Here is a 23,151-nt window from a genome sequence, read left to right on the forward strand (position 1 = left end):
GAACATGTCACATGAACATTGTATGGGACAATACAAGTGTCTTCACAATATGGCAGCTGGCTTCCCCTGAGAGTGAGTGATCCAAGAGAGATCTAGAAAAAAGCCACAATAATTTTTCTTACCTAGACTTGGAATCGAAATACCATCACTTCCACCATATCGTATTCCTTAGAAGCAAATATAAGTGCAGCCTACACTCAAGAGGAAGAAAATTAAGCTCCATCCCTTGAAGGGAGGAGTATCAAGGAATTTATATACATGTTTAAAACTACCACATTAAGATTTGGCAATGCAGTTATTGTTTTGAATGTTTGTTTTGCACTTATGCTCACAGTAAACAGAAGTATCTTCAAGTGAAATAAATACAGGGGCCAATTACAGAGAATAATTTTAATAAAATCTGTGATACTCTTTATTATCAGTCACAAAAAGCAAAAGATTTTTCTCCTTTGAACGATAAGAAACAGAAAGTCCTGAAAACCTACACTCCAAAACTCTAGGTAAGCATCAAAATATTTTAAGATAAAAATTATTGAGGTACCTGGGTGGCTCAGTCGGTTCAGCATCTGACTCTTGATTTTGGCTCAGGTCCTGATCTCAGGGTCCTAGGATCCAGCACCACATAGGCTCTGTGCTCAGTGGGAGTCTGTTTGCTTCCCTCTCCCTCTGCCCCTCCACTTGTTCACTCTCTTTGTCTCTCTCTCAAATAAATAAATAAACCTTTTTTAAAAAATAAAAATATATAAAATAAAATACTCTTTCAATATCATTCTCTTTGTCCAGCACAAAAATTATTTTAATGGAACAGCATCAAATAAAGGAAGTGTTTATGTTTTTACAGAGTTACATGCCTGGATTCAAAATGACTCAGGTCCAATCTTATTTCCTCCTTAATAACAATAGTTTAATCAAGGAAGTAATTCTTGATGAAAATTTAATACCCAAACTTCTATAAAAAATTACCACAAACTTCTCACTTAATCAACTAGCATTCATGGTGTAAATTAACATTCCTGGTATAAAACTTTCAAGTTCTATCTAAGGTTGATTATACAAGGCAAACCAGAATTCATTCACATTAAATTGGCTTCAGTTTACTTCAGTAGCATGGAATTTCTTCCACGTGTTATTTATATTATTTTCCTTTTATATAATGCCTTTTAAAAATCACATGAGGAATGAACATTTGAAGCATTGTTAAGGATGTCAGAAAAACTTCTTTGGAGATATTCCATATGCAATTTTGAGATTATCTGATAGTTTTTTAGACAACACATCCAGAAATAATTATTTTAATGCCCTCTTTCTTTCTCAGTAAGATCAAAATATTGGTCATTATACTGCCCTTGAAATTGTCTTAGTTAATCAAAACTATCATCAGTACATTGCAAAAGGTTGTCATAAAGCCCATCTGTCTTTACAATTCCAAAGTTGAACTTCCAGTTTAAAGAGAGTAAAGTCAAAATATTTTCTTATCTTCTTGGGAATCACTGGAAAGCCACAGGAAGAATAAGAGAGAAAAAAAATTCACACTCCATTTGTAATGAAACCAGGCAAGAGAAAACTACACCATCAAATAGAAGGAAATGTGGCCAAAGGCAGAGCCAAGTAGGAATACGTATTCAACAATAAGCAAAGGACCATGAAGATGAAAAGGTGGAAGAAGAGGAGCGGGTCACCATTTTAATTTTTACAGTTTTAAACAAGATAGGATTTGGGGGCAATTAGCACTCACTGAGAATAAGGCAGGCACTCTGAACAGAAGATACAGCAGTTTTTAATATTTATACACCAAAAAACATGGAACAAATGTCCATAATCCAAGTCTCTCTAAAACTTCATGAGTTTTCTAAATATTTGATCCCTATTGTGTTGTTAGCCAGGCTCATATTTCTTTTTCAGATATCCTTCTCTCCCCAGAATTAATTATATGTACTTTGGGAAAAGCAAAGATAATATCCACAGACTTTAGGAGCCGTTTTATGCAAATGAAAGGATCTACTGTGACTCCTTTAATGGAAGCCCTAGGTTCTGACATATAATAGCTAGACGTTCTTTTAAGAGGGAATTTTTAAATTTCCAACCAATAGAGGCTTTTTCATTTCAGTCTTTATTTTAATTATGTACTAGCATTATTACATTGTGATAAGTGTAGGTTTCTGTATTCTGTGTCCTTTTTAGAAGTTAATGAATTGCCAAAAGCGCTGTCAGCCAGGCTTAATTCTATAACCATTTAAAATATAAGAGTTTGTTTTCTCCAACGTTCTACTGGCAGGAAGCAGACTGAGGTAGCATGTTCTTCATTTCTGCTTCAGAAGTGGCTAAGGAACATGATGATCAAGAAAGAACTTTCCAGAGAGTAGAGTCAAGAGCCATAGAGAACAACAAAATGGGAATCCATTCCCAGGGAGTAAAGTGCAGGCTAATAAAGGCAAATACTCTACTCCCAGGGTAAAGAAGCCAGGCAATATTGCCCACAGGATTTGAGTATTGCTACGAATCAATGACAGTCATGTACCTTCTCTTCATCCCCATTCTGAATGCATATACTTGTGTAAATTAACCTGTCTCTGTTCCATCACTGCATGCCAGGTGAGTAAGGGGAAATAATTGTCTTTAAATTCACTGTTCTCTCAGTCAAGAGCAACCAAATGCAAAATGAATATAAATGAAATCCCAGATGTCATAAATGGATGAGACTTTGGCATGCCTTCTGTAAGAGTAAGTGTATTTTGCATGTAAAAAAAAATAGATCAAAGAGTAGATGGACTGTGGTAGGAGAAATTGTTGTCGTCCATTCTTATGCCCACTCAATCATAGAATTATATAGCCACTTACTTTGTCATGTGACTTTTTAGTAACACCAACTATAGTAGGCAGAGCTCTTCTACATCATTGGTGCTGGCTTTGGCCATATGGCTTGTACTGGTTGATGAAACATAGGTTTAAATGACAGCATACAAGTACTTCACTGAATAACTCAAGAGGCATCATCTGCTTCCGTGGGTCCATCCGTCTTGGGCAGCATGGTCCCAGGAAGCCACTGGACCAGAGAAGATGAGAAACACATGGAGCAAATTGAACCCAAACTGCAGCCTGGAACCTGGAACCCAGATACTAAGGTCCAGTCTAGCTTACCTGAGCTGCAGCTAACCTGTAGATCCAAAAGCAAAAATAAATGTTGTTTTAAGCCACTGTGATTTGAAGTGGTTTGTTACATAGCAACAGACCACAGGACAAGTGGAAGAAACCACAAATACGTAAAACTTCTTTAAAAGAGTAAGAACTATAACTACAGAAAATTACAATAATTGTATAAGCTTTTTGACCAACTATGTACAAATAAATTTGCACGGTGAAATTTGAAAAATTAGATAAAATGCATCATTTCCTAGAAAAGTACATTTACCTAAACCAGCTCTAGGCAAGATAGTAAATCTTAACAGATCAGTTTCTATAGAAGAAATAGGAAAAACTGTCAAATACCATTCTCTCACCAACTTCCCATTAAAAAAGTAATGGACTCAGGTGGTTTCACAGGGGAATTCTAAGAAGTCTTTAAATAACACATACATCCAACATTATTTAAACTCTTTTAGAGCATGAGAAAGGCAGGAAAACTTCTAAATACGTTTTAATGAAGTAATATGGATACCAAAATCCAGAAAAGACTTAAAAAGTCAAGCACAGATCAAACTGATGTATGAATATTACTTAAAAATTCATAAAATATTAGCAAATAATATCTGCTTGGAATTAGGTAACACATCTGACCTAGTAGAGTTTATTCCAGAAATTCAAAATGTATTGATACAGAAGAAATTTATTAACATGTTTCACCACATCATATTCCAAGAATAAAAATTATATTATTATTTCTGTGAAAAGGGATTACACCAAATTACCCACCTACCAGCAGTGTATAGGAGACTTTATTGACTCACATATATTTGGTATTATCAAACTTCTTAATTTCACTGTAGGCTGCACTTATTTTAATCCAGAAGAAATAACATTAATTAGACACTATGTGCCAGTCAGTTTCACACATACAATCTCATTTTAACCCTATAATATTAGCATCTTCATGTTATAGATGAATTTGCCCAAAACCACAAAGCCCAAAACCCCAATTGGCAGCCCTTCCTCCCGATCTAGTAGAATAGTCATATCAATGGTTATGGAGGGCACACAGAGGAAAGTAAACAGATCCTCCCAGTGTTCCACCAGGACACACACAAAATGTGGGGTTTTTTTTTTTTTTTGTAAAAAACAAAAACTGGAAACAGATGACTAAACAAATTGTGCTATATTCAGACAACTGGTTATATTACACAGTTAAAAAAATAGAGTGAACTAGTGAGACATGCAACAACTTGGAGGAACTTCAGAATAATTACACTATGTAAAAGCAGTCAAGTAAAAATTTCTAGCAGATGCAAACTCCAATGACAGTGGCAGATCAGTGACCACCTAAAGGTGGAAAGGCATGAGAGGGAGGAACCAGGGAAGAGCATGGCAAAACTGGGGGGTGATGAATGGGTTCATTATCTTGGTTTGATGGTTTCATACGTGAATGCATATGCCAAAACAAATTTTACAATTTAAATACATGTCATTTTTTTTCCTAATCTAACTCAATAAAACTTCTAAAAAATAAAGATATTTTCACAATGCAGTCCACAGCAAATCTCCTAAGAGATTTTTCTGACTGCAGTCACCATTTTGCTAGTCTACCAGTGAGTACTCAACATTTCTATTCATTTGACTTTTTACATTCATCGTGTTGCTGATTATCATTTTATTAGGTATGTTTCTCGGTTACCACCTCATGAACAGAATCAGGACCCTGTTTTTCCTTCAGCCCCTAGAACAGTTCTGTGCGTATAGTAAGCCCTCAGTAAATGTTCTGGTGAAACACTTATTATTTCTCTAGAGAAAAAGATTTTGTGTTGTGTTCCAGAAGACAAATTATGGGACTTCTTCCAACACTTGATCGAGTTGATAGAAACAAATTCTTAATTTATACTTAAGCAGCACATGGCCAAACACAGCAATTTCCAACGTGAAAGATATTTCTTAATCCAAAAACTGCAATAAATCATGTGTGACAGAATCAGTGTGTTTGGCCAAGGATCAGAGGAATTCACATCATAACCAACACAATTAACCAATGCTGCCAAAGTAAATATCTCAAAAGAAGCTAATTTGTAATTGTTCTTATTTATTCATTTATTTACATCTCACTCATTTCAAAATGCATATGAGCAGAATAAAGTGAAAAGTGATAGAAAAAGTTCATGTGTTCCAAATTAATTTGGTATCTCAGCCTCAGAGAATCCAAGTTTTAAATTAAGGCTTTTATTTTATCCTATACAATATCACTAAGTAATTATTATTACATTATTATTAATTATTATTACATCACACAAGACAGCAGCATAGAGAAGGTGGTACTTTGCAGCAAATTCTATACTTCTAGTTGAAAGATGGATATTGGCTGCGATCACTACCACTTCTCCACCAATCTTCAGAGAAAATTGCCATGAACCCTCATTCCTTGACCTCTTTCTCATGCTCTCTCTCCTTCTTGCACCCCAAAGAATCAGCCACGGAATGCAGCTCTTAGCTCATTTTCAACAAAATCACCACCCACACAAAGCATATGTGTGCGCGTGCTGGGTTGAATGAAACTTTCGGAAGACTCAGCAATGCATCTCAACAATGGATAATGCAGGCAACTTCAGGTAGAACACTAGACAATCATGTCCTTATGTCATCAGACCACTTTGCCACTAGGGATTCTTTTCCTCTTTAGGCCACCTAGAGACCCACTCTCCATGATCTAACTGGCTTCTCACTTCTTCTTGGACCTCTCATCACTCTTCCACATTAATCCTTCTGGCTCCCAATGTTGGCCTTCTACTATGTAGAACAATAAAACCTCTCCACCTTGATACCCAGGCACCACTTCACCCATCCTAGCCTATCCACACTCAGGAAGGTACTCAAAAATACATTTCTTTCATAGTAAAAATATCAACTCCCTTAAATGAGGTCATATTATAGTAAAGAAAAATTTCTTTTTTGCCATCTATTTTCCAGGCTTTCACCTCAATCCAGAAAGTCACTAATTGCATTGGAGGCCATTCTGATGCAACACACAGCATCTTATGACTTTTTGGACATTAAGCCTCAAATGTGTTTTTTCCCATGAAGTTTTCCCTAGCTACTCAAGTAGTTAGTACTCCCTTCTACATCTTTGCAGGATTTATGTCATTGTGGTGTTTATGATGTTTTTCTCTCTTCTGCCAGTCTGAGGATGGGAATCATATCTTACTTATCTCTGTAGCTACACCAGCATCCATCAATAGTATGCATTCCATAAACGTTTGTCAAATCAATCATTCAATACCAATTACGCCTGGTTAAGATCGGGTGGCAAATCAGACATTTAGTCCCAGACAGGCAAATGTGCAAAATCCCTACAAAAGAGAAGCCGTAATACCAAAAGTTAGAAATGGCCTTTTAAACTCATCTACACAACAAAACCAGAGAGCTTTTCAGTGCAGAAAGATACACTGTGTACCTTAGATCATTCAGCTTATTCTAAAGCAGGCTCCCTTCCAAGTTTGGCTTTCTACCTTCATAAATTTTGTTCTAGCTGTGTTGCCTCTAGAATTCACAGTGCCCACTTCACTAGATGATGACTCATGCTCACCATGCAACAAAGTAATTCCATTTTGAGATCATTTGGAGGCACTAGACAGAGACTATAAACCAATCCCTACAACAAAAGATGATGTCTCAGTAAAGCATTTTCGCCCACCTTCTCTCTCAGCTAGTTTTTCAAAGAATAATTATGGAGCAAATTGTAAGCTCACTGAAAATAACAAGCCGTGCCTTGCTTTTCTTTGTACAATGTCTTATGCAAACTTGAGCTTAGTAGGTATTCAAAATGGATGGAAGGGCATGGAAATAACTACGAAGTAGATTCAACACAGCCAGTGTCTTTAACAAAAGATTTATTCATATTTGTGTGCATATATGTACATATACATGTATAAGACACACATTCACACACAAACACACATAGAGAGTGCCTGCATTATAGATAGCAGTAAGCAGTGATGCTTGATCGTTTATTGCCTTGTAGACACCACACTAGGCCATCTGTTTACTCATTCATTCAATTGACATTTATAAAGTTACAACCTGCCAGGGAGAACTCTTTAGATGGGAAGAAAAGATTTCTTGTCTCTTTACAGCTGTCTCTGGTTTTTCTCTCTGTGGGAGCTGAGAAGAGGAAGAAGCAGTGGAAAGATAGCCCCACTCTCTAGCCACATGGCCGTTGGAGAACATGGATGGTTTTATTAAAAAGTAGAAGGAATAAACCCCAGGCAGCCCCCAGACTCAAAAGAGTGCCGAAAAATGCTGAAGGATTGAATGAACATCAAATCCATGTGCTCTAATGGATTTGAGCATTAGACTATCAGACTAATAGACCCCTGATCTCAGTCTGAGAAAAAGTTAGCAACTAAGTAGGAAAACATCTCTAGAATCTGATTTATAAGAAGGGAATGCAAGGGCCACACATGCATGGTGCACACTAACAGCCATGTTCAGAGGACAATGATGATATAGTTGAGATGGAGGGGCTTGTCAACCAAAACATCTAAACCCATAATATTTCAGAGCTAAACAGACCTTTAAAACTCTTTGTTGCAACACTTCTCTGTGTTTTACATGCCATAGCACAAGTAGACAATGACAATATTTGCAAAGTGTTCTGGGTAAATGACAGAAGTTGCTCAGGGTCCCACCCAGCCTCCCCGAGGGCTGAGGGAGTCAGTATCTTAGGAACTTGGCTGGGAAGGCCTACATTAGACGCGTCTCCTAACTTTACAGGTAGAAAATTAGATCCTTACTCAAGATCATCCAGCTGCAGAGTCACGAGAGAGCCAGGAATAGAAATTGAAATGTCTTTATTCCTATTTCTACTCCTCCAGTGCTTCTCAAAGTGTGGTCCCCAGACCAGCAATACCAAGGCCACCCAGGAACTTGTTCAGATGCAGATGCTCAGACCCTACTCTGGACCTACCGAGTCAGACACTGGAGGGGAGAAGCCAGGCATTCTGCACTTCAACAAGCTTTCCAGGGGATTCTGATGCTCACCTAAGTGTGAGAAGCACTATGGGTGTCTATACTAATTCTCAGTGTTTTCATAAGCTACTAGGCTAACATTTGGGTTGTCTAACTTAGGGGTTGGAAAAGTTTTTTCTGGAAAGGACTTGATATGAAATATTTTAGGCTTTGCAGGCCATCCAGTCTCGGTCACAGCTGCTTAACTCTGCCACTCTAGCACAAATGCAGTTATAGGTACTACGTAAATGAATAAGCATGACTGTTTCCTAATAAAATTGTGTTTATATAAAAATAAACGGCAGGGTAGATGTGGCCCATGGACCATAGTTTGCCAACCCCTGGTAACTGATGATTAGAGTAGACTCATCAACCTCATAATTTAAATTCTGAGCAATTCTGATTAATAAAATTTCTTAGCAACTTATGGCATCTGTCAATATTGGTGTCAATATCTCTCTTTTTCCATTCAATTAACATGTGCTAAATGCCTCCTAAGTACCAGACTCTGGGCATACAGGGATGAAAAGATTCAATCCATGCCCTGAAGTATTAGAATTTCATGCAGTAGGGAAGCAAGAAATCAAATAAAATTATATTGTTTTTGAATATGGCCTTGTCAAAGAAAATGCCCACTTAAATATGTGGATTTTGTGCTAAATGTATTAATATTTTCCATTTATAAATGGACAAAAAGCATGATAATGCATACCCCAAATTTGAAGCCAGCAGGGATGGTAACTTTTCTGGCAACCACTGTTTGATTATACCCACAGATTCTGTGGGGCAGAAATTCAGAAACGGCAAATTGGGAATATTTGCATCTGCTCCACAGAGATTAAAGAGCCCCTACAAAGAAGACTTGAGTGGGTAGGGGATAGGATCTTTTGGGGTCTTCATTTACATGTCCAGTACCTGGGCTGTCATGATTCCAAAACTTGGCTAAACTGGGATCATTGGCTAGAACCTCCGCACGTGGCCTCTCGACATGGCTTGTGGCAGCTCAGGACTCCAACAACATGTGTTCCAATGACCAAAACAAAAGTAGCATGGCCTTTTAGTATCAAACCTTAGAAGCCATACTACATCATTTTTGCCATACTCTACTGATCAGAGCAACACAAGTCTGCCCAGATTCAAGAGATGGGGACATATACCTTACCTCTTGATGGCAAGTGAGTCAAATAACCTTCATCCATGTTTTAAAACCACCAACCAGAGTAACCTACTATTAGAAATGCCTTATCCCAGAGTAAGGGGGATTTATGGAATTTTAAAAAACTGCAGATAATGTACTAAATTAAAACCTGCTCTGCTAAAAATCCAAAATGGAAGAATAGGTCTAGAATTCATTTGATTTGGATGAATATGTTAAATAATGATCCTCCACAAGAGGAACTTAGGAAATGTTTCCATCTGTCCATAGGACAAAAAGGATTGTACATATTGCATAAAACTGGTTGACATGGAGAATTTGGGTTCATCTATTTTCAATGCTGGAGAGGCTATCATCAAAGAATAGGTGTACACAGTCCTTTTACCAAACTGCCAGAAATCTCACTAAATAGAGAATAAGGATGGAATTAAAAGTATTTATTTTTAAGTATTCATGGGCATATCTTCTTTTAAAAAAAGTGAGTAAACTTGAATTTCCTTTTTCTTGTGTCTGTTCTTCATTTAAAGTTACTTACTTCTCTGAGAATTCAGCACTAATTTAAGGATAACATTATAATCCTTGGACACAAAGTCAAATAGATGTTTTTCTCAGTGAAAAATGAGTTGTTTGTACACATTGTACATTTTTTTCATTGTCTGCTAAAGAAGTAGTTAGGACAATAAATGATCAGAATTGTCTTAAATCCTTCCAACTGAAGAATTTGTTTTGAAAAAAGTTTAGCCCATAGAAATACTTTTTTTCTAATTTGATTTTTTTCTAAAAATAGGGAATCATTTTTATGGTATAAAGAAAAGTGAAAATATTCAATCCAGTACAATAAAGAGAGTGGGTGAAGATAATGCTAATCTCTTCCTTTTAAAAATAGAGCTCTGTTTAGAGAAGATTGAATACCTAATCTGGAATCATGGCAGTGTGGTTCTTCATAGCCTCCTAGGTCTTTACAGGAGGAGAGTGGCTCCTACTCACCAAATATTCCAAACGTTCTCCTACATTTCCCAATATCTCCTGAAGTTAGGTTATGGTCATGTCACTAGTTGTGGGCCATGCCCTGTGGACAGAAGTGACATGCCACTTGCCAGGTTAAATAGTGAAGAGTTTGTGTGCTCCTCTATCTCCCTTTCCCCTTGGTGGCCTCTATGTTGAGGTTGTAGATGCTGTAAAAGCTACCTGGATCTCTGAATCATCCCATGGGAGAAAGCTGCCCTGGAGAGTTCCCCAATGCTCATCAGAATTTTCATAAGCAAGAAGCTAGCCTTTGTGGTGTGAAGCCACAGAGATGTTAGGATTCATTTGTTCCTACAGCACAGTTTATAGTCTAACTGGTGCCAAGCAATTTGCTCAAGTACAGCCAGCCAGTCAATGGCAAAGCTAGAATGGGAACCCAAGTCTTCTGAATCACCAATCCAGGACCACACTTTAAAACCACAGAAGCGGGGAGCCTGGGTGGCTCAGCAGTTTAGTGCTGCCTCCAGCCCAGGGCCTGATCCTGGAGACCCAGGATCGAGTCCCACGTCAGGCTCCCTGCATGGAGCCTGCTTCTCCCTCTGCCTGTGTCTCTGTCTCTCTGTCTCTCTCTCTGTCTCTCTCTCTCTCTCTGTGTCTCTCATGAATAAATAAATAAAATCTTTAAAAAATAAAAATAAAAAAAATAAAACCACAGAAGCATCAGTGAGACACCATCACACCATGTTATTAATCAAAGGGACACATTAGCTGAAAACAGAGACAAAATGTAGACTGGGCTGATAAAGACATGACACCCATGGATTGAGGTCCAGAACCAGAGAGGGTATGGTCAGGAGGGGTGGTTCAGCCTTCAGTCCAGGACCAAAGAAGGTGATCCCTGCTGGGAGAACAGATACTCAGCATTGTCCCAATGGTCCCTTTCTGCCCAAATTGTACATATATCTCAAGATAACGACAGTTGCTCCTAGACCGCATAGGCCAATTAGAAAATTATATACCCAAAAGGAAATGTTTCCACCTTCTTGTGTATGTCCAGCAGCCATTAAATACAATCAGGAAGTGTATGCCTCAAACTCAGATTGATTTAACATGATGTAGAATTTTTTAAAACAACAAATTGGAAAAAAATAGGTTTTGGTTGCTAGGCAACATCAGTACAAAGCTCTTTCCTTCTCTTCAAGAGCATTCTCTCCATCTTCATGGACAAAAGTCAAAAAAATACTTAACGACAGGCATATATTTGGTCATGACATCAGACATCAAATTGAACTTTTCTTGAAAACAACATCCTGCATTGCATCTAGCACTTCAGGATTCCGAATTACTACCCTCTGTGCACAGGATGACGTTTCCTATTCTGAAATACTCATTCTTCTCTGTACAAATAAGTTGGAGGCTATCTTTCGTCAGCCATTGAAATAGAAGGAGAGAGTTTGCAAAGTCATGCAAGTCTGTTCTCTCTCAAGATGGGAGAGGGTTAGCTGTGACCCATCCTGTGTGACACCATTTTCTGTCTCCCATGTCAGCAAGCTTAAGCCAAGGGGAAGTCCGTCTCTCTCCTTGTCCCTTCCTAAGAAATGGTGCTTTACTCCTGGACTGGCCTATTAGTGGCAGAAATTCACTCAAATGTGAGCCAGAAGTAAATCTATCAGTAAGCTGCCCTACAGATGCCTCTTGACCTGAAAGAAACTAGGAAGTAGGATGGTCTCCCTAGAGTTTCCATCAGGAGTACAGAGAGTTTCTCAAGCTAGTTTCTGAAGCACCTACTCTGTGTAAGACACTATCAGAACTGTGAAGAATATAAAAGAAGAAATATAATGGTTTTGGAGGAAATAAGACTAATGCAAAAGAAGGCAGCCCAGGCTATTCATTTCACCCAATTTTGCCTTTATGAAAATATAAGAAGAGATAAAGTGGCCAGGGAGGGAGGCAGAAGATAATTTTAGAGATGGCACTGGGCCACTTGGCGCTACCAAATACCAGGTTCACAGTGGCCTTCTTGTCGACCATGAGGAGGAACAAAGGCATTTCTTCATGGGCCCCCATTGTCAGAAACTGGGACCAGTCTATCCTGCTCTCCAGCACAGCCTCCCTCCCAGTCCTGATGCAGAAAGTTTTGGGGGATTAGGTTCTTATTCTTACTACTCTCACCCCTGTGCAGTTTTCCTGCCTTACTGCCCACACCTGATTCTCACCTTCCCAATTTCCTCTCTTTCCACCACATTTATCTTCTGCAACTGGCTGGTCCACGTTAGGTTCTTAAACTCACCACATTCCCTCCCTCCCTGCCTGCTGTCTTCCCTCCTCACAGTATTTGGTAGGCACCAGGCTGGTAAGCATCAGGAACATGAGGACAGGAAAAAAAAAAAAACATTGCTCCTATCCATAGGGGACTTATCATCCAAAATAGGCAACCAGCACATTTAAAGTTCTAAGTACCCCCACAGCTAACAGATTAGACACCTGTGCAACTGAGTTCCCTAGGATGGGCACTCTATGGATGGCAACACGTAGGTTGCTCCAGCTCATTCCAGTTGAATCTGGTGCAAACATAACCACACATGAGGCAAAGGGCCTCCCACCAAGCAAGTTCAGTTACTACAACATCCTTCAGGGCGAGAATAACACTTGAACTTCCTTGCTGAATCCAGTATTCTTAGCACAGGGCATTTCTAGGTACTGAAACCTTGTTCATTAGGCATGTAAAGATTGAAAGGTAATTCATTCAAAGGACACTCTGGTCTTTTTGCTGCTTCTGGTCACCTCACCTTTTCTTCCCAGTACACACACACACACACACACACACACACACACACGTGCATGTGCACACACACACACACACACACACACTCCTATAGCCATTTTTCATGCAATATGCTTTGCAAACTTCAAGGGCAATATGTAAACATATTGCTGTGTGTCCTACCTCCCTGCTACTTCTTGTGCAAAGGAAGTACCCTAGGAACATGGGCTGCCTAGCCCTTTCTCTTCACCTTTCCACCCTGTTGTGAAAGCGAAGCCAGTGGTGTCCCAGGCAGAAATAAAGCAAAAGCCCAGGAAAGGAGCCTTGTCTTCATCTTAGAAATGCCTGAAATTGTGTGACCCTGAACTACCTTATTTTCGATTTCTAGGCAAGTATTCTTGTTAGCACAGAACAAAGATCTTTGTAAAGTCAAGGCACATTATATCCTTGGCTTCCTCTCCCTCAATTTGGCTTACCACACGTCCCTGAAAATGATTAAATTGGTCTGCCAGGACTTATATTTTATAAGGTCTCACATTATTGCTCTGAAATCTGTTCTGCTCAAAGGGCTTTCAGATATATAGAATTTTCTTCAATATTTCTTCAGGTATAGAAGCGCATCTTTTAGGCTTTTCTCATCCTCACTGAAATCTTGCAGAAATGTGGGTTCTGGGTGACCAATTTTTTTAAGATTTTTAAATTTTATTTATTCATGAGAGACACACAGAGAGAGGCAGAGACACAGGCACAGGGAGAAGGAGGCTCCTCGCAGCAAGCCTGATTTGGGACTCGATCCTGGGACTCCAGGATTGCGCCCTGAGCTGAAGGCAGACGCTCAGCTGCTGAGCCACCCAGGCATCCCTGGGTGACCAATTTAGTAGAAGTTCATGGCATGGAGAAAGCGTCTGTGTTGCCCAGAATGGTGATCATTGGAAGTCATGACGAATGACTGGATATGTTGTGAAATGCTTTGGTTGTTGAATCCAAGCTTTAAATTGTAAAATAGATAACTAATAAACAGAAAATCTATTATATAAAAACAAGCCCAATTCAAGGGCAGGAATCTCCAGAGGCAATTGTGCAGATGGCTTGGATGTTTCCAGTAGTCCAGTGGGTCATGCAATGAAGACCTCTGACACAAAACACTGCTCAAGGAACAGCAACAATATGTCCTTCTGTTTTTGGACATAGAAGGTTCCAATGTGACTCAGATCTACTGGGGTGCTTTCTTAGAACTTCTAAATATTTTAGTGAGCACTTTTAGCAGAAATAAAGTAGTTTTTAACTTGTTGGGGGGGTTTGCAACGACTGCCTATATAAAAAAAAATACTTTTTCAAGACTCTAGAGTTTGTTTTGTAATTAGTCTTTAGACTCATTGAAAAGATAGATATATATTTGTAGCTCACTTGAAAACATTTTTGAAATGGTCGGAATCCTAGTCCTAATATTTTCCTTATGTACTGCTTTCCTACTGTCCTCTAAATTTTCCTGCATTAAAATGTATTGTCTGAGCAGCAAAAAGTTCCTATATTCATCCAGTATTTACAGAGAATTTGCCATGTACCAATACTTTGAGATTAATTGGGGTGGGGTGAGTAATACAAAAAAAATTATCACAGGATATCTATCCTCAACAAGATTACTGCCTACTTGAGAAACAAAATCAATCAATTAGCTCATTTAAGTACATTTAACACTTAAACAGTGCCTCTGTCCTGGCTACAGTAAGAGGTGAGGATAGATAGTACATTGAAAGCCAGACAGGGGGATCCCTGGGTGGCGCAGCGGTTTAGCATCTGCCTTTGGCCCAGGGCTTGAGCCTGGAGACCCAGGATTGAGTCCCATGTCTGGCTCCCTGCATGGAGCCTGCTTCTCCCTCTGCCTGTGTCTCTGCCTCTCTCTCTCTCTCTCTCTCTCTCTCTGTCGCTCATGAATGAATAAATAAAATCTAAAGAAAAAAAAAAAAAAAAAGAAAGAGCCAGACAGGACTTGGAATGGGCAACACATTACCCTGTTTCAAGGGCTTTGCTTTTGTACTTCCTTCTATCAAAGGAAGCCCTGGCCCAGCCTCAAAATCAAACCCAAATACCCCCTGGTTAGTGAATCCTTTATCAGTTCCCTTGGTGGGCTTTAAATATTCCTTTTGCCCAACTCCTATGTTGTTTATCCTTCTGTTGAAATCATTACTTAATTGTGCTTTGATTTCTAGTTAACAAGTAAATATCTCTCTCCCCTAATAAGCTTCTTGTAGGCATAGATCAGGAATTTACCTTTGGATTCTCCCCTAGAAGCAGCACCTTATTCTTTAAAAATATATTGTGCATGTTCAATAAATATTTCTTGAATTATTTACTTTTACCATGGTAGATTATACTTTCATATAAGTCCTGTGTTGTTTTCATATTAGTGTAGTATTGTCTACAAGAGTTTTCCAGTTTAACTAAGATACATGAAGTTCTAATATACCATTCACCATTAAATTACACATATTCATATTTTTTGATAATGTATTCTTTTAAAAAAAGATTTTATTTTTTTGAGAGAGAAAGAGCATGAGCAGGGGGAGAAGCAGATGGGGCAGGAGAAGCAAACTCCCCCCTGAGCAGGAAGCCCAACGTGGGACTCAGTCAATCCCAAGACCTTGAGATCCTGACCTGAGTCAAAGGCAGATGCTTAACTGACTGAGCCACCCAGATACCCCAATGTATTTCTTGTCTCTATGTATCACACATCAGATTTTTCTCCATAAAATAAAAATAAACTCAACACCCCAAATTATACTATTATGCCAATATCATGATAAAATTTTTTCCACCTTTTTAACATTCACATGTGGAAGTAAGCACCTGGTTTGGTACAAGGAAGCTCTTAAGTCATATACAACACATTTAAAATACTTTTTAAAGGCATTCTTTCTTTTTTTTAAAGCAGGTATTATGTTACATTAATAATATCTAACTTTTATGCTACGCTTCTTGGGTGCCACACACTGTGTTAAGTCTTCTACATAAATTTTCTCATTAATTTCTCACAAAAATCCAACTTCTGATATTTTGTTGTTGGAATCGCCTGTATGCTTTTCTGCCTGTCCCTGTAAGTTTGTTTTTCTTTAAGTCTTTTTATTTAGTTTTACTGGAATTACTAAAAGGGAAAAAAAAATTGATGTTTGTATTCAATCTGCCTACTTAGCAGGGCCAGAATCTGATGTTCATTAAAATGAAGGCGTTTTAGGACAGTATCAAGAGGACAGGTTGTGAGGTCTGACTGCATGAGTTTGAATCCCTATTCTAAAAACTATTAATTGTGAGACCTCTAGACACTGTTCAAGAGAAAAAAGAATTCTAAAATAGCTTTTATCACCTCAGATATAAGGGAAGTTTGCATCCAGGAAACAAAGACAGAGTGCTATTCAAGTAACAAACAAAAACGGCTTCTGAAAATTAAAAACATGATAGCATGAATTGAAAAATCAATTACAGTGCTGGGAGCTAAAGAGAGGAATGTCTCCTGGAAAGATAAGATGTAGAAAATGTAGAAGAAAAGCAGGGGAAATTACAAGACACTTCCAGAAGTTGAACTTCAAATAGAAAATCCATGCAGCAGGAATACATGGATGGGAAGTAATCATCACTGAAATAATGCAAAAAAAATAATAATAATAATAACCAAAATTGAAGGGTGTGAGTTTTCAGAGTGCAGGGGCCTCCATATTAAAAGCAGGACCTCCCTTTAAAAACTGCTGCCTGCCTGGGATCAGGCTCTTTGCTATTCTTGGAGTCCCTTTGGTTGGATCATAAATATTCTTTCTCTCTTGGGAATCATTGAACAAAATGAAATTTCTGCCATTTACTGCTCTTTCTAGAAGGAAGGCACAAAATATATATGCTTAGGGATGCCTGGGTGGCATCTGCCTTCTGCTCAGGGCGTGATCCTGGTCCAGGATCAAGTCCCGCTTTGGGCTCCTTGCAAGGACCCTGCTTCTCCTTATGTCTATGTCTCTGCCTCTCTCTTTTTGTCTTTCATGAATAAGTAAATTAAATCTTTTTAAAAATGTATATGCTTAGGTATATTATGTCTTAATAACAACCTTAGCTGCTTCAAGGGATCATTATGGAGAGAATCTTTCTTTTTTTAATATTTTATTTATTGTCTAATATTTATTTTATTGTCTATAAACTATGTACTTAAGCATCAGCTCTGGAAAGAACTCAGAGCAAGTTGGGTTATCTAGCCATTATCAGGCTGTTCTTCTGATGAGCACCTAAAGGTAAAGCTAGAAGTTGGAAAGTCCTAAACCCCAGGACCTCAAAATGTGATCTTATTTGGAGATAGGGTCATTACAGATATAATGAGTTAAGATGAGGTGGTCCCTCATCCAATAACACCATTGTCCTTACAAAGGGGGGAGTTTGGACACAGACAGGCACAGAAGGAATATGTGAAGGGAAGGGACAGGTGGATTGTGGGGAGGGAGGGATGGCCACCTACAAGCCAGGGAGAGAGGCTTTGCACAGGGTCTCTCTCACAGCCCGGAAGGAACTAATTCTGCCAACATCTTGATCTCAGACCGCCAGCCTCCAGAACCATATGAAATACATTTCTGCTATTTAAACCTCCCCAGCACACATGGAATTTTGTTACAGCCACCCTCAAAACCTAATATGGACATAGGGGCACCTGAGTGGCTCAGTGGTTGAGCATCCGACTCCGACTCTAGGTTTCAGTTCAGGTCATGGTCTCAGGGTCTTGGGATCCAGCCCCACGTTGAGCTCTGCACACAATGGGGAGTCTGCTTGAGATGCACTCTCTCCCCCTGTTCCTCCCTCAACTTGCTCTCTCTCTCTCTCTCTCAAATAAATAAGTCTAAAAAAAAAAAAAAGCTAATAGAGATGTAGAGCATCAACTAAGAGAACTTACATATTGTCTGGGTGAAACTGAATGCCCTCCTTGAGAAGTTTCTCTACTTTTTCCTCTTGTGTGGCTTACAGTGCCTGGTGAATCTGCTGGAGACCGATGTTGAAATGCGAGCCCTGTGGGCAGACAGAAGAGGATGCGTGTGCCGAGTGTCCCAAGTGCCTCCCCTTCCTAGGATTATGGGAAAATTGGTCGCTCCACCACCACAGACTTGGGGATATGAAATAAAGATAAAAGCTCCTAGCACCTGTTTCTTTATCCGGCCCAGTTTGCCCTGCCCAGGCCTGCCCCGACCCAGCAGGCAGGCTTCCTCCTTCTCCTCAGCAGCAGGGCTCCAGGCTGGGCGGCCAACCCCGAAAACCACCCACTCCTCCAGACCCAGCCCAAGGCTGCTCCCCCAAGTCTGCGCCCTAGCTTGCCACTGCCTTCCTTGACTAAACAAGCCTCCTCCAACAGTCTCTTTCCCTCTCCTCTTTTCATTCGCCTAAAGAATGGCTTCTCATGGGTCTCAACTCTGGCTATGTGTTGGTCTCCTTCAGGTGTTTGGTTTGCTTATTTTTTTTAAATGCAGCTGTCTGGGCCCTACCCCAGGTCACTTCAAACAGAATCTCTGCTTGGGAGTGTAGTATTATGCAAATGTATGTATTTGGTCTTTGCCCCAGTTGGCACAGAGACCCCCAAACCCCCTGAAAATTCCTGAGTGATAGGAGTGTTTTTCTTTTTTCTGATGAGCCTCTTTGGGCCACACCTGAGTTTATGGTAACGAGGTGACTCAGGCTGGGGCACCTTGATACATTCAGGATACATTCAGGAGGGGATGGTCACCAGTAGACCAGACTTCTGATGAAAGGAGAGAGACTCTCAGTCTCACCCCCAACATCTGGGGAGGGAAACGAGACTGGAGACTGAGTCTGATAAAAACTCAGGTTTGGAGAGCTCCTGAGAGGGCGCTCCTGAAGAGAGCCTGGAAGCTTCTTCACCTTCCCCCACACCATGCCTGAACATCTCTTCCACTTGGCTGTTCCTTAGCTGCATCCTTATAATAAAGTTGTAATCATAAGTAGAGCCTTTCCTGAGCCCTTTGAGTCACTCTTGTGAATCATCAAGCCTGAAGGCGAAGTGTGGGAACCTCCAGATCTACAATCAGTTGGGCAGAAGTATGGCTATCTGGGGACCTCTCTCGAGGCCGCTAACATAGAGGCAGTCTGCTGGGACTCAGCCCTTTGACTTGTGGGGTATCATGCCAACCCCAGCTAGGTAAGTCAGAATTGAACTGAATTGTCAGACATTCACTTGGTGTGTGGAAAACTGGAGAACTGTTTAGTGTCAGGAGAAACCAAAGGGGCAGCGGCAGCTCTGAAATGTGCCACTCAGCTCTCTTCCAAATGCACCCCCAAAGGGGAGAATATCCTAGTTGTGTGGTATACTCCCTGCTGCCCCTTTGGGTACAACTCTGGGTTCATGCTGAGGCCACACTCGGGTTACCAGCTAACCAGGATTTGGCCAGGGCTTTCCCAGTTTGAGCACGGAAGGTCTCGGGTCCTTGTAACCTCCTTGGGCCTAGGCAAGCCAGAGCCACTGGCCACTCCATGATGCACATGAGCACACACATACACACACTGCTCCAGCCAGGAGCCGCGCACTGTGGAGTACTAGTTCTATCTCATTCCTGTGGGATAAACACTTCCAGCAGGCCTGTTTGCTAGGGCACATCCCATCAGCCTGGCCACACTGCTGAGATCTTTCCAGCCCCTCTTCTGTCACAGGTGTCAGCTATGGACTGTGGCTGCATGCTCCCCACCCCTCCACACTCCTGCCCTTCCCTCCCTCCTCTTTCACAGGTGCTGCCCCCAATAAATCTCTTGCCTATCTAATCCTTCTTTGGCATCTGGTTCTTGGAGGACACAGAAACACATAGATCAGTATTTTTTTTTTAATCTCAAGCAATTGTGGTATCAGCCAGGTTTGTAAACCACTCTCCAGGTATGCTAAGTACCAGCGTGCCTGCCCAAGTCCAGTGGAGAGACCAACGTGCAAACTCCTAATAACAACATCACATGGAAAATGCAGCAATCAAAATATGAGATGAATGTTCTGGAAGTACTGAGGGAGAGAGATGAAAATGCCCTAGTGATGTGGGAGATGATTTCAGCTTCCAGTGCTGAGATACAACACTGGTATTTATTGAGCTCTAAGTAGAGAATTCTTAATATTTTTCTCATCATATCACATCACTCTGATAAAATCATCATGTATTGTGGACATAAATTCAGAGATGTTTTACTCACAGCACTCCTGGCCACCAAATACGTTGGGGGTGGGGTGGCACAGAAGTTCCACACCAACCAATTCTCCCACCCACTGGACACCAACAGGGTGTCAGATGTTCAACTCAATTCTAACTACTAACTAATACTACTAACTAATACTACTCAGAGTTAGCACTGACGCCACAGGCTAAAAACGCAGGCCCCCAGGACTACCTCCATCTTAGATGCTGAGCTCAAGTCCCAGCATCTTTGGCGTGTGCACCAACTGGGCAGCTTTCCAGACCCTGTCATTTAGAGGTTGGTATGGGAGTTTCATCACACAGGCGTGATTGATCACATCATCAGCCTCTGTCCATTCACTCGGTCTCCAGCCCCTCCCCCTTCCCCAGAGGCTGGTTGGTTCCTCTGGCAACCAGAGCCCATCCTGAAGCTATCCAGGGGCCCACCAACAGTCACCTCATTAGCGTAAACTCAGGTATAGTCAAAGGGGCTTATTATGTAACAAAAGATGCTCCTCTCACCCTGTCACTCAGAAAACTCCAAGAGTTTTAGAAGTTCTTAGGTAAGAAACTGGAATAAAGACCAAATATTATAACAGGAGATGATCCTCAGGAAACTCTAAGAGTTTTAGGAGCTGTGTGTCATGAACTGGAGCTAAAAACTGAATATATATTTCATATTATAACATGATAACAACATCACACAAATTAACAGATCTGACTTCCAGTGAATTGTCCTGAAATCAATAGAAAGAAAACTGACCTCCTCAAATATGCTGATAAGAGAAACTGGTGTGTGTGTGTGTGTGTGTGTGTAACATTGCATCAATAGGCCTAAATCTGTCATGCTACCAACACACATACTTTAGCAATGTAGAGATTTTTACATCAACTGTCTCCAATAATTTCTGGTTTTCCTTTTAAAAAATGCATCACTAATTATAGGATAGTTATCCCAGCTGGAAGCCTTTTATCCTTGCTGGATACAGCCATTTCCCAGCAAAGCTAAAAACCAGATAAGTGCTATGTGTGGCATTTAAAAAGTCAAATATTACACAAGGTCACATATGAATCACTTTTTTCCTAAATTAATGCATTATTTTGATGTTCCAGGAAGAATTTTCTAATACATATTTTCTTTCGCTTCAACTATTAAGCAATTTAAACCAGAGGCCTACATCACATCCCACTGGACTGTCAATCTCCAAGATAGATAGATTCACACAAGCATATCTAAGTAGCTCTTTATAAGTTTGCAATAGAGGGAAAAAGAAAACACAAATATTTTCTTTTGCATTTTTCATTCTAACCATAATCTGCAGTGGGAAGAAGAGTGGCCATAATTGTTTTATGGACAAGTTTTGTTTCGTCTTGTTTTCTTATCATGGTACCATTATATAATATAAAATCTACCATTGATGACATCTGATCCTCTTCACAGAAGAGAGTTAGTTCTCTGGCATCATATGGTATATTCACATTCTATCCCCTAGCACACACACATATAGTCACAATCACATGCACACCCCTAACCTCATTTTGGGAATCCTGACACCTTGTTAAAATATGGTGGTCTTCAGGAGATCAACAGAAATGAGCCAATGAGATAAAGAGTCTGTAGGGGAAAGGGACATGGGATTTGTCCCTGTTGGGTGGAAAACAGACATCAAAAGTCTAAAGTAATGAAAGGGGTTGATTTGCTTAAAAGAAGAGTACAATTTTGTTTCTATAGCTGTCCATGGTTCCTTAGCATAAAAATAGGAATTAATGTGGAGTTTCAGAAGCATAGAAGGAAAATAACTGTCTCACATTTGCCTCCTCCTCAAGCTACCTCCACACCTCCCCTGTACATTTCATAAGCAAATATCTTAAAATCATAGTCTAGCCTCATTTTTCTTAACTTGCATGCATTTCTCAACCCAACGCAACTGGCACTGCGCTGACAGGGCTCCTAATAATTACCTCCTAATTGCCAGCTCAGTGCTTTAGTTTTTGGTTTTCAGCCTAGCTGAGCCCTCTAGAGCACATGACAGTATTGACAAATGGCCTTAAACACACACACACACACACACACACACACACACACACACACACACAGGTCCTAGACCATCTCTCACTTGCAACTCTTTCTCTGGCTACTTCTATTTGCCCTTAAGTGTCTGGATTCCCTAGCTCCTTTCCTGGCCACCTTCTCATTTATTCTGCCTTCTTTCCTTAGACAATCTTCACTATTGGCTTCTGCTTCTATACTGAAAACTCTCAAACTATTCCCTGACCTGACTGCTTCCCTTTGTTCTATTCTATATCTCCAGTTGCCTACCGGCCATCTCTTCTTCTCTACCTTATTAGTATCTTTGTACTTGACATGTCTAAAACCAAACTAAAGATGGATGGATGGGTGGATGGATGGATGGATAAAACAAAAATCTCTGTCTTTTTTATTCTTTCTTTATATGAGTTAATGGCACTTCTTAATCAATCAGCTCAGGCTGCCATAACAAAATACCGCCGTCCAGGTGGCCTAAACAATAGATATCTATTTCTCACAGTTCTGGAGGCTGGGGAGTCCAAGATCAAGGTGCCAGCAGAGTCAGTTTCTGATGGGAGCTTTCTTCCTGGCTGGCAGACAGCCGCCTCCTCACTATGTGCTCACATGAGGGAGAGAGAAACAAAGCTAGCTCTCTTGTCTCTTCTTAGACGAACAGGAATCCTATTGGATCCAGGCCCCACCTTATGACTTCGTTTTTTTCCTTACCTTCTAAAGTCCCTATTTCCAAATATAGTCACATTGGGAGTTAGGATTTCAACATATAATTTTGCAGGGAACACAGTTCAGTTCACAGCAGGTACCATGTTCCAAGCTAGGTCTTATCTTGACTCTTTCTCTCCCCCATGTGCAGCCAGACACCCCAATTCATGGGTTGCCAGCCTTAAACTTC

The 23,151-nt window shown here is 40.2% G+C and overlaps 1 long non-coding RNA gene across 2 annotated transcripts in view; it reads right to left on the reverse strand.

Moving 5' to 3' along the window:
- Positions 1-20,548, reverse strand: part of LOC106557555 — a 53,427-nt gene extending 32,879 nt beyond the window's left edge. The window contains exons 1-4 of one of the 2 annotated variants that reach the window (XR_005376074.1): positions 20,427-20,548; positions 17,947-18,059; positions 2,839-3,043; positions 659-720 (exon numbers count right to left, since the gene is read on the reverse strand). This is a non-coding gene — a long non-coding RNA (uncharacterized LOC106557555). Of the gene's footprint in view, positions 1-658; positions 721-2,838; positions 3,044-17,946; positions 18,060-20,426 lie in introns of those variants that run through there. The other variant, XR_005376073.1, reaches the window with a different exon arrangement.
- Between the last annotated feature and the right edge of the window lie 2,603 nt (positions 20,549-23,151).

The sequence above is a fragment of the Canis lupus genome, chromosome 22 (genome assembly GCF_011100685.1).
Source record: "Canis lupus familiaris isolate Mischka breed German Shepherd chromosome 22, alternate assembly UU_Cfam_GSD_1.0, whole genome shotgun sequence".
NCBI classification, from domain to species: Eukaryota; Metazoa; Chordata; class Mammalia; order Carnivora; family Canidae; genus Canis; species Canis lupus.